Source organism: Balaenoptera ricei, chromosome 1 (assembly GCF_028023285.1).
Source record: "Balaenoptera ricei isolate mBalRic1 chromosome 1, mBalRic1.hap2, whole genome shotgun sequence".
Taxonomy (NCBI): domain Eukaryota; kingdom Metazoa; phylum Chordata; class Mammalia; order Artiodactyla; family Balaenopteridae; genus Balaenoptera; species Balaenoptera ricei.
This window is the reverse complement of record NC_082639.1, coordinates 107191980-107204978: the sequence shown is the minus strand read 5'-3', so window position 1 is coordinate 107204978 and position 12999 is coordinate 107191980. Positions and strand designations below refer to the sequence as shown.

General features: G+C 41.9%; 1 protein-coding gene across 3 annotated transcripts in view; it reads right to left on the bottom strand.

Annotated features, from left to right (window-relative positions):
• LOC132369563 (uncharacterized) overlaps nt 1-12999 on the bottom strand; it is a 68433-nt gene that overhangs the window by 31664 nt on the left and 23770 nt on the right. Inside the window, exon 1 of one of the 3 annotated variants that reach the window (XM_059929261.1) lies at nt 4290-4310. The exons of the other annotated variants lie outside the window; for them this stretch is intronic. The gene's annotated coding sequence lies outside the window, so the exon portion shown is untranslated. Of the gene's footprint in view, nt 1-4289; nt 4311-12999 lie in introns of those variants that run through there. 3 annotated transcript variants of the gene reach the window in all.

Genomic DNA, 12999 nt, shown 5'->3' with positions numbered 1-12999 from the left:
CCTTTCAGGTCATGGGCTGTGATATGAGAGGGGCACACTCGGGTTTAACGTTCTTGCCAGAAGGCGTAGAATAACGGTCATTTTCTAAGGAAGAATTTATTAAGCACCATCAATGTCAGGCAGTATATCTATTCCATATTGTAGAAAAAGGAAATCCTTTGCCTTTGAGAAGTCTATAATTTTGTTAGGGAACCAGTATGCCAAATATCAGAGTTCTAAGGCTGGAATCATTTGATTCATTCTCAACTTTTCCCTCCCTCCATCTTTTAGATTAAGCAACGACAATAACATTGAAACCTAGGGAGGCTGACTGACTGTCCTTGGTCACTCAACCAGTAAATTAGCAGAGATAGAACCAACGTTTCCTAACTCCAAGTCTGGGTACCATTCCCTTATGGTTCATTTTTGATACTTCAAAAGGAACAGCTAGAACAAATAACTACACAAGTTAATATGATACAAACCATGTGTACAGAAGTACTGTGGAAGACAAATTAAAGGAATGCAAAGTCTGAATTGACTTAGTCCAGAAAGGTTTCTTTGGAGGAAGTTCTGAAGATGTGTTTGGTAGGAATTGTCAGAAATTCAGTTTAATTCAACAACAATTTTCTGAGTGCCTAATGTGTACCAAGCACTTGGCGTATAGAGGAGGAAGCCCAAAAAATGAATATCACAGTGCGTGCCCTAAAAGACAGCAGTACTAACTAAACTTATTAATGGTAAAAGGGGAATGACTGAAGTAAGTTACACAGACAGTTATAAGACAGCAGGAGGAAAAAGCAGATTCTTGGAAATATTGTGATGGCAAAGAAAAGCTGGCCAGGAACCATGAGGAAATATACAGTGAGAGGGAGAATTCAGATTGTATTAAGGTTTTACAGACAGGCAAGTTTTTCTAAATTTAAGCTGGGTAAAAGGGAAACAATCAATTAACTTAGATTTCAAAAATTTTGGAGTTTGTCCTTATAGACATAATGTCTTGATTCATCACATGATCGTAGCCAGATTCATTCAGAGATTGATATCATAGAGACGTTTTTTTTAAAACCCACAATGAGACAATAGGTAGAAAACTTTGGAAGCACTGCTCCAAAGCTCATACTAGTAAAATGCTAAAGACAAGGGGACTTAGAGATCACTTGGTCCAACGTCTCATTACAAATGGAAAGATTAAGGTCCAGAGAAACAAAGCAAAAACTTACCTTTTCACTAAGGAAAGCGAGAAAGGGTTGGCCCCAAAACTAGAGCCACTTTGTTCTAGCTCTAGTGCTAATATTTTCGAAGCCAAAAATTGGGACACAAAATACAAGAGCATTTATAGGCCTAATGGAACAGAATATTTAAGATAAAAACAAAAGGTTACTGTGGTCCTTGATGATGCTTCCAGAACATTCCACTGCGTTGGTCCTCTTGTTTGCCAAAGGCACGTTTCAGAAGGGAATCACACACTACTCAGAGTCATGAGAGACTTCCACAGTCATAAGAGAAGCGACAGAGTCTGTCTCCACCCAAGGTGAGCCCTTGATGAAAAGAAATGCTAGAGGGACTACAGGCAAGTCCTTCATAAACAAAATAAGATGATAAATAACATAAGAGTATCAGTTCCCAGGGCATCAGATTTTCTGCAAAGCCTAACATGCGCAGGGCTCAATAAATTCTAAATATAAACTAAAGTAAACTGATGATGACCTTGGCCAGGGCACTCCTTGGGCATCATAAGATACTCATACAGCAGCAATTTTAACCCTGTTTATCTGTTACTTGTACAAATGCAAATTCAATTATTTTAATATCATGGTTAGATATTTCTCATTATTCAAAAGCCAAAACAAAAATAAATTCCCAAGTATTAGTGTAATAACTGCCAGAAGATTTGTGGATTATTCTTGCACTAAAATAAGTCATCCAAGATATGCATCAAGCCCTGTCCTTGCAAAATAATATATAATGATGATGTCCTTTATATAGACATTTCTCTTTCGATGATAATAGATTTGTATGAATTCATACTCATTTTCTCACCTAACTCCTCTAGAGACAGGGACCAGCAGTAAGTTAAGTTGCTAACGTTAAGTGACTGGAACCCATGGCATCTGCCTCATTATGCTGATATTGAATAAACAGCCATATAGAAACATCATCCTAAGAGTTAGAACAGAACACCCAGGCCGATGCAGGACTCACACTTGATGATGTCATTATTGTCCTAAGTCACGCAGCATTTCTCATTCATTAGGACCATATTTCAAATTTCAATAACCGTGATGTTTAGTAATAGTTTCTAAGAAAATAGACTTACAGAGCTCTGTGCTTTTGGTTTCTATATATTGAATTCCTCCCTCTCACTTCCTGTTTTTGCCTTGACTAGGAAGTGAGCTAATTCACTCTTATGATTCAGTGTGTACTATGCTGTTTTATCAAGAAATAATACCTTTTAAGGACTTCCCTGGTGGCGCAGTAGTTAAGAACCTGCCTGCCAATGCAGGGGACACGAGTTCAAGCCCTGGTCCGGGAAGATCGCACATGCTACGGAGCAGCTAAGCCCATGCGCTACAACTACTGAGCTCTACAGCCCGTAAGCCACAACTACTGAGCCCATGTGCCACAACTACTGAAGCCCGCGTGCCTAGAGCCCGTGCTCTGCAACAAGAGAAACCACCGCAATGAGAAGCCCACGCACCGCAACGAAGAGCAGCCCCCACTCGCCGCAACTAGAGAAAAGCCTGCACTCAGCAACAAAGACCCAACGCAGCCAAAAATAAATAAGTGAATAGATAAATTAAAAAAAAAAAGAAATAATACCTTTTAAAATGTATATATTTGCATATTCATCGACTATCTCCAGAAAAACATGGAAAACTGGTTATCTCTGAAGTGGCTGGGGGATGGGACAAGGTGGAAGGGGGCCTTTTCATTTTTATCTCTTTGTGAATTTTATACTTTGGGTAAGTATCATCTATTCATTTGAAAAATATGTTTAAAATTTTTTAATGAATAAACAAATATTCTTGTCGAGCTTCTTAATCCCCAAATATGTTGCAGCTGTGACCAAGATTAAATAGCAGTTGATTTCCAAAGTTTTAAAGGCATTGGCTCCATTCTGATCTAGCTTGCCTCTTATTCCTCCACAATGTTTCTTGTGCCACATTTCCTTTTAAACATCCAGCAAAGTTAACTTGAAGAAAAAAATCCCAAGAATTGTGTGTCACTGTTCAAAATAACTGGACATTCTTGGAGTGTGCCAAAACTATAGTCAGGAATCAATGAAATACAGATTCTGAAAGTGCTAGTTACATTTTAAAAAATTTGCAGAATCCAGTGGCATATAAATGCACATAAATTTTATCTGGTTTACTCCAATTCTCTTGGGCTTATTAGATTCAATTACCAATTATTTGACTATGGGCAAAAATCTCTAAATTGTAAGATAAGGTTGAAGCATTGAATAGATAAATATGGTGAATGGTTAAGGGACTTATTGCAAAATTGTAATACAGCATTTTAAAATGAGAGGAAAGAAAATCCCTTAACCCTCCCCTCCAATGTTGTACTTGTACCGCCTAGAGACTTAACCTTGGAATTTTAAAAACTAAAAAAAGGAAACATGATGCAATGGAAAACACACAGACTACAGGACCACACAGAGCTAAGTCTAAATCACCGAACTTATTAGTTGGGTGTCTTTGACAATTCATTTAGCTCTTATTTGTTAAATGCCTGCTATACTGCAGGCACTTTGCTGGGTGCTGGGCACTGGGCATAGAGCAGAGAACAAAGGAGAAATGAGTTTATCATTTGGTGGGGAAGATGGACAATTTAATTATAATAAAGTTTGTGAGGGAACGTGACAAGGAGCTAACCTAGTCTAGGGGTCAGAGTTGGCCTTTTGGAGGAGTGATGTTCAAGGTAAGACCTGAAGGATGACCTGGAGTTAGCAGGTGAAGCAACTCCCTTATCTTCAGGTCCTTGTCTGTAAAACAGGGATTATGACTGCTATCTCAGAGGTTTTCTCTGAAGATTTAATGCGTTTTGATATCTAAAGCATTTGGTGCAGCATCTGGCACATAGTAAATGCTCAATAAACGATAGCTATTATTATTTGTTCATTTTGTACAGCCTTCTCCAGTTTATATATGAGGCTGTGCTCAAAAGTGTAAAACTTACAAAATGAACCTTCAGCCAAATACTTATGTTCTCCTGCACGTGCTACACAGGAGGGGAAGGGATAAGCAGGCCAAGTACACATCCTCTCGGCAGGAATGCCCTCAGGCTCAGGGCAGCACACTCACCGTGACCGTGGAGGCAGGGGCTCAAATCTTCTTTGTCACAGGGTTAACATGTTATATGAGTCAGATCTGAAGTCCTGGCCCCCTAAAAGGCTGCTGGGTCTCCCTGTTTAATCAGACATGAAACAAATGGCGTGCTGCGGCAGAGGCGTACAAACACGCTTTAATTACAATATTGTAACACCAATTAGAGATCTATCTAATCGAGGACTCGGCACTTCCTGCTCAGATATTACTCCCATGTTGGGATAATTACTGCTAATTAAGCTTGGAACTAATTAGGCTAAATGATCTCATTTATACCAACAAAGATGACTTCTAGGAGTTCATAAGAAAAACTAGGGTGATTTTATCATTCCTGGACTATTTGGCATTTCACACTGGAAATGAAACACCATCCCCTGCCACCAAGGTGTGCAGATAGTTTACTCCTCTGGAATTCTGGTCCCAGATGGCAGCAGGTTCTTCATTTGTCTACGCGGATTCTCCTACACAGTGAAACAAATACTGTAAAAATGCTGTCCACTCAAATCATCATGCTGTGTCCTCCCACAGATGACAGTCATCTCCCCATGAAGGGGCAGCCACTGAGATCAGTGACAGTAGCAAAGGGTGACTACTCACAGCCTTATTCAGAGTCCCTTTTTCTTTCCACGTACATTTCATGTACAATCAACAGTCTTACCACAGTCTTCAGAGCATACAGTATGACATGGGTTTGGGTAACTTATTTATTCTACCTAAGTCTCAGTTTGACAGCTCTAGTGTAGGGCTAATGATAATGCCATGAAGCATTTCTGTGAGGATTAATAAGGTAACACATACGGAATGTAGGATGGTACTTGGCACATGGTAGCCCTCAATAAGCAATAGGACTTTTTTTTTTCTTTAAGGCACCATAATACTCACTTCTGATCTAAGTCCTCATGTTACCTGTCTTGCTACTCTTTTCGGGCATGGTGCAGCGGTGGTGGAGAAAGCACATGACAGGGAGTTAGGAAACCTAGTTATTTTCAGGTTTATCTCTAACTAGCTGTGTGACTTGAGCAAGTCACTTCTCCTTCCTGGAAAATAACGACATTTGCTGCATGTACTGAGCCAGGTCCAGTATTGACTGTTTCACATGAATTTTTTGACTTAACCTTTATAGCAATACTCCTCATTTTAGAGATGAGGAATCTGAGACCTAAATAAATAATTTTCAAAAACAAAAACAATCTGTCACTGTTGTTATATGACAAGGTCAGGAATTGAACCCATGTCTTACTCCAGAGCCTGCCCTCTTAATCACTGTTACACTGAATTGCCTTTTTTTTCCTTCCCATTTGTAACTGAAGCAACTAGAGAAGGCTTCTCTGAGAATCTGTGGTTCTGTCCAAGGGGGTGAGCCTCTCCACCTTATTCTTAGACAGCAATACTAATCAATTATGAAGTCTTTATTGTGTGTCTAATATAGGCGGCATTCTAGGGAAAATAAGATGCTCCCTCCCCAACACAAACACCTGACGAACTTCATTATTAGACTACCTGCCTTAGAGTTCCTGTGCTTTGACAAATGTTTGCTCCTATCAGGATTACATATCTTAACTCTTTTCACAACAATGAAACTAACTTCCATCTTGTGGAAAATCCTCACTTATGCTATCTTCTTTGGGCTCTGCCACTGGGGCTTTTGTTTTTTTCCCTCTGAGAAAAAAATTCATGTGGAACCAGGGACTCTGGTTCTCTTTTATCCTCAGAGTCTAATCAGAGACTCCATAAATATTGAGTACGTATACACAGACAGATCTTTGCTGGATCGTTCTATTGGGGGAAACAAAACCCATAAATAAAGCCCAAACCTCTGTTCTTAAATAATAGAGAGAATTGAAACCTTCAAACCAGGCACCTTTTCTTCTAGAGAAGTGTTAAGGTGATCAAAATGCAAAGGCTGGCTGGTCACCTATGGTCAGCTCAGATCAAGAATTTCCTGCAGCCTATCTCGGAAGTGATTTCTGTTGTTGCCAGAAGAGCCTGGAATGGAAACACATTGGCCACCTGACTCTTAGGGGCCTTTGCAGCAAAAGCCTGCTCTAAACCTGGCCTCCAGTCTTTACCCCACTAGAATGTAAACTCCAGGAGGACAGAATTTCATCTCCAGTACCCAGAACAGAGACTAGCATCTCCAGTACCCAGAACAGAGACTAGCATATAGTAGATGCTCATCTCCAGTACCCAGAACAGAGACTAGCATAGAGTAGATACTCATCTCCAGTACCCAGAACAGAGACTAGCATATAGTAGATGCTCAATAAATGTATGTGGAGCACTGGGTTCCAGTGCAGGAGTTTGGGGCAAAACCAAAGAAGCTTCTACACCTTTTCAGACATGTGGAGCTCTGGGAAGGTGCATCTTTCCTCCCCTTTAGTGCACGCTTCTGGCATCTCCTCAGGAGGTAACCTTAAATAGTCTGGGCTGTTCTTTGACTCCTATGTCTGCAGAGCTGCCCACGGCCACATCCTGTGGTGAAGGCAGTCCCTGGGTCTGATTCCCTCGCTCCAGGGTCTCTCAGTGGAGGAAAATGGCATGGGATGAGGGAAGAGGATGGTTTCTCACCTGCTGAGGAAGAATCCAAGGACCTCAACGTCACCCTGCGCAGAGGCTGGTGGGTAGACCCTGCCTGAATGCCCAGAACACTGAGCATTTCGCAACCCCGGAGCTTGGCTTTGACGGAAAAGTGGGTCTCTGTCTGCAGCTAACGCTTCGGAGATTGAAAAACACTTAACTACCCTTGCCTCTGTCTGAAATAGACTGCCCAGGGGCAATGTCAAGTTGGTTCCTCACTTGCAAGGTGAGAGCCTTAGTTATGGTTGGTCAGAAAGCACAAAGAGAAGGAAGAAACAATGGAGCTGGGAGCAGAAAACTCAAGTCTCAGACGGGGTAGCTTAACTTTCTTCCTGTGTAAAATGGGGATGATAAAAGCAATCCTCCCCACCTCAGTTATAAGGACCAAAAGGGGTAATGAATGCTACAACTGACCGCACACTGCAAATGTCACATAACAGTGAGTTGTTACCTCTTGCCCACTAATTAATTGTCTCTAATTGTAATGGGACCTGCTTAGGAATGTCTGTGACCCACTGTGTCCTCAGGGACACCTGGGTGGGCCCCATGGTGTATAGCTGGTGGATGGGAGATGCGCAGGCAGGTTCCCTGAGACCAAGTGTGAGTCTGTCTTTGCCAGAGATTGGTTTGGCTGCTCATCTGGCAGGATGTTTCCAGAGATTTACACCTAAGCAGCTGATGGCACACACAAGGCCTTCCTGGCCTCCATCTCTTACTTTGCTGGAGATGGGTTTATATGGCTGAAGACCTATGGGAGCTAAGGAGTCCTTCCTTATTTTCTACCGGTCACAAGGATTGGTTCCTTACCATTCCTAAGAGCATGGGCAACCCTAGCAAGTGAAGGACTTAGAGAAAGGCCCTTGGTCACAGGGAACCCCAGTTTGACATATTAGAAGAGCACAGTTTTAAGGAATCCTGAAAGGGAGCAAAAATTAGCACAGGCCTTAAGACATAATAGGTGATTAATTTGAGGATGAAAAATGAATATATTAATGAATAAGTAAATATTTGGGTAAAGTGAAGAAACCTTTTATAAGAGGAATCATCATGCCATTCTCCTGATTCTCATTTTGTCTTTTGTGTGAATACAGTTTCAATGTATCATTTTTGTTTTCTTAATACAGCTGAGATAACTCAGCTTCTGGTGCTATCTAGGGCATGCCAGACAGAGAGCCAGGGCCTCTGTGGCTAGGGTGGTGAGGGAAATATTCTGAATCCCCAAATCACAGCATAGCAGGTCTAAGAGAGAATTTGGGTAAGTCAGCCAACCCCTTCATGTGACAGATAAGAAAACTGTGGGGCTTCCCTGGTGGCACAGGGGTTAAGAATCCGCCTGCCAATGCAGGGAACATGGGTTCAAGCCCTGGTCCAGGAAGATCCCACATGCCGCGGAGCAACTAAGCCCGTGAGCCACAACTACTGAGCCCACATGCCACAACTACTGAAGCCCGCGTGCCTGGAGCCCGTGCTTTGCAACAAGAGAAGCCACCACAATGAGAAGCCCGCGCACCGCAACGAAGAGTAGCCCCCACTCGCCGCAACTAGAGATAGCCCGTGCACAGCAACAAAGACCCAATGCAGCCAAAAATAAATAAATAAAATAAATTTATAAAAAAAAAAAAAGAAAGAAAACTGTGGATCAGAAAGTTTACATGATGTGCCCAGGTCCATAGAACTATGCCCCTCTGAAGACAGCATGTTGGGATATTTGCCTGAGAAAACATACCAGCTTTCCTCATCTGAGGCAAAAGAAAAACAAAAGTGTTTCACATTTGTTGCTACAGAAGGGAAAACAAAAATCAACGAAGCTGCCAAAAAACAAGGCCTCCCATTTAAAGGCGTCAGAGAAATGGCCCAGTGAATATGGGACTCCGAGCAACCCAAGACTGGTTCCTACAAACGACAGAGGTACCGGGAAGTCGCCTGAGGCAGAGGTGTCAGTGAGACCGTGTCTTGTCTATTCTTTCACCCCATTTAGCCAGGAAAAGCCCCAAATGGGGCTGGTATCTTTAGGACTACGTATGTCCATCCATTCCCCTTTAATGACTATGACTGTCCCTGAAAATATGGTCCACTCTTGCTGAAGGGCTAGAATCTCCCTAGTAAGAACCACACCATGAGGCCTAACTTTAAAATGGGTCTTCCTTAAAAGTCCTTGAAGTTAGTCTTCCCTGGTAGAAAGAAAGTGGTCCTTCTTTGAGGTTGGGGGTCTGACTGACATTTCTCTGTATTCAAGCTTTTGCTCATTCATCCACCTGGCACTTACTGGGTTTCTATTCTGAGCCACAAAATAGGGTAACTTTGGGAAGACAGAATCCCTGAAATGAAGGGGTCATTACTCTCCAGTAATTACCCATACCTCTATACCCCTGAAGACTAGATTATCTATCCCTCTTCTTATCTGAGAAATGTTTTCCTCTGTTGGAGGGGTGAAGAGGGGCAAATTTTAACTGGTTGGTTTAATGCATCTGATCATCTTCAGGCAAAGGTCACATGTCATCCAATTGGAGCTAAAGTGAACAGGGAGGTTGGCAGGCAGATCAGAGAGCAGAAAGGGCAGACCACAGGCAGAGGATGGGTTCCATAAGCTTCTGGACAGTGAAGCAAATGTCAAATATGAAAAGGTCTTGCCATTCATTCATTCAACAAACACGTGTTGAGCATCTACCGGGTGCCTGATACTACACTAGGGGCAGAGTTATAAGATTAAATAAGTGGACAACCTTATTCTCAAGGATCCCAGGATTTAGAGAAAGAAACATGAACATATACAACATTATGATGAAATGAAATAAGTTCTAGAAGAAATATGTACATAGTGCTAGATAGAGAAAGAAAATGCTGAATTTGGATATATTTTTAAGGTAGAGTCAGTAGATTCTCATGACTGTTTGGAAGTAGAAGGTGAGGAAGAGAAAGAATTCAATGAGCCCAAGAGTTCTAGCTTAGGGGACCAGATGAAAGGTGGGATTATTTAAGTAGGAAAGGGAATACAGGAAGAGATTCTGGCTTTTTAGATGAAAGTGCATGCATTTTGTTTTGCTCGTGGTATCCATGGGTGGTTGTAAATGTGTCTGGAATTGAGGAGGGAAATCAGAAAATAATGTTGTATTTGGGGAGGGGGGTGCAAAGGGATAGGATGAGGAAGAGAGACAAACGTAGAGCATAAATATATAAGAATTTGAAAACATGATCCCTGACCCTAAGAAGATAATGCAAAGTTCCCATCTACCCCATTGCTTTCATGTAGGTCACAAATGACTTCAAACTGTCAACTGCAGAAGGCACTTTCCACCCTATCTCCTGCCTGATTCACACTATTGACTCCTCAAGGCCTCTTGCAGTTGTCTCCCTGTAGCTTCTGTGATGCCACCTTTCTAATTCTCCTCTCACTTCCCATTTTTTCCCAGCTTTCTTCTACTTTTCATGAAGTATCAGGGATCCCCAGACTTCCATCTCAAGACTTCTCTTTTCATTCAACATGCTCTTCCTGGGTGATATCCCATAGCTTCAATTGCCACTTACAAACAGATGGTTCTCAAACCAATATCTCTATCCCAGACATCCTCTGAACACAATAGGTGACATATAGAAAGTATATAATCAACATTTGTCTGTGGAAACTAACTGATCTTTAGCCGGACTTTTCCCAACCGCAGGCTGCATTAGGACATCAGGATGTCCCACAGTCTTCAGATTCAGCATAAACAGAAGTAATCTTCTCCTGTGGCTGATCTTCCTTTTTTAACCCCTATTCTTTTTTTTAAATTCAGAAGATGGTACCTTTAATACCCAGGTACCTAAACCAGCGTCCAGAGTCATCCCAGGATCTACAGTCTCACTACCACGTTGTCTTTCAGATTCTACCTCCAAAATGTTTTAAATACACCCCTTCCTCCTCATTCTCACTGCCAATGACCTTCACCCCTTCCCCCCCAGTTTCACTGTGAGAGTCGGCTATTTAATATCTCTGGCTGTAGTCTTGCCTTGGTCCAAAGTGCTGTCAGAATGATCTTACAGGATAAATTTCAAAGTCTTTGTTGTGGGACAGATCCTTTCTCTCCTGGCCCCTTGCTCATTTCCGTCTACTCTCCCCAAAAAGAATCCTTTTTAAGAAAATAATTATTTACTAAGAAGGCTTGGTTCTCGAGTGGCTTTATGACCTCACACATTCTGTTCCCCCTTAGTGGGTGCCCTTCCTCCACTTGCCTCCCTTCCCCATTTGTTCACCCAGAAGGCTCCTCTAGACCTGTAAAGCTCACTGTAAGAGTTTTCTTCTTCCCCTGCTTCCCCCAGCTGCCTGGTGGTCACCTTCCCTCCTCCAGGATTCTGTTTATCATTTTTGCCACTTTATATTGGACTGTTTATTCATACACTACACAGTACTCTCCCTGAAGGGAAGACAATTTATCTATGATTCCTAGGGATCCCTAGCACCTGGAACAGTGGTAGGTACTCAGGGAATGACTGAATAAATGAATGAATGGACGAGAATGATGGGAAACGGGACACACGTATAAAAAAGCCGTGGGAGAAATGTAAGCATGTATACAACGATACACATAAAGAAATGTACCTTCTCTTGGAAAACCTCTGCTCTGGGCCTAGATAGAAGGTGGCCTTTCTTCAAAGATGTCCTCAAGTCTAATTATTTCACTTACTATGTCTTTTAGAAAGACTGTGGGAAAGAGGGAAGCTAAAGTAAAAGGGACTTCGAGTAAAAGAAGTCTGCTAAAAGTCCTCTTGAATTTGCCCTCCCATTTCATCTGATCCGTTTCTATATTTGAAAAAAAGAAAAAAAAAAAGTAAAAGGTTCCCACTCAGATAGGTGTATAGAAATCACAAACTATTAATTTTTGTTCTGTTTGGAACCAAGTAAAATGACAAAGAGACTGGCTTGTTTTTGCCTTTTTTCCCCAACAAGCTTTCTGGTTCAACATTGCCCAGGTATGAAATTTAATGAGAGAAGGGTTTTAAGCATTCAGTGAGATGTTGGACCAAATGTGATTCCTTGCAACTCTGAAATTTTGTGATTCCATGAAGTCCAGCATTCTAGGTTAAATGGTCAACGGGGTATTTGTTAGGAAGAATTTGTTCTGTTAGGTTATAAAGCCTCTAAAGGCTGTGGAACTCACCTTTTACGAGATAATTCGACCACATTTTTTCCCTAAAGCACTTAAAACAGAGCCCTATTGGGAGAAGTAACGTGACTAGAACTTTCTTGGGATGAGTGGGTCCCTTGGAAGTCTAAAAAGATAAGGCATTGGCTACAGAGGTCAGTGGGATCATTAGCATATCAAAAGCTTGATACGCAAGGCCTTCCAAAAGAAAGGAGACAGCAGGCTTTATCAAGGAGAGTGAATGGGGTTTACCAGTGTTCGTGTGCACAAGTGAGTTACAGAGCAGTATGCATGCAATTTGAAAGTGCGAGATTATTAGAGCTGAAATGAAACATAAAATTTGAAATAGATAGCCAGCAGTTGAGCAGAAAGGCAGTCAGACCTGCTGGGTCACTAGCAATGCCACCCTCAAAGTAAATAAGGGTATCTCTGCATTAGGAGGAGGAAGAGATTGATTCTTGAGATTGGGGTGGGGGTGGAGGTCGTAGGACAAGAATGGATTTAGGTTTCATTATGCAGGAACACTACTTGCTTTCACTTCATTTTTTTTTTTAAATAAATTTATTTAATTTATTTATTTTTGGCTGCATTGCGTCTTCGTTGCTGCACGCGGGCTCTCTCTAGTTGCAACGAGTGGGGGCTACTCTTGTTGCAGAGCACGGGCTCTAGGCAAGCAGGCTTCAGTAGTTGCGGCACGTGGACTCAGCAGTTGTGGCTCACGGGCTCTAGAGCACAGTCACAGTAGTTGTGGTGCACAGGCTTAGTTGCTCCGCGGCATGTGGGATCTTCCGGACCAGGGATCGAACCTGTGTCCCCTGCATTGGCAGGCGCATTCTTAACCACTGTGCTACCAAGGAAGCCCGCTTTCACTTCTTATATTCTCATTATTTCCTCACTTATTTTCTTTCAACAGAGTTAGGCATTATTCCCTACTGAGTGTCAGTTACAAGCCAAGTTTGATGCTTTAAAAAAATATTGATTTTTGTACC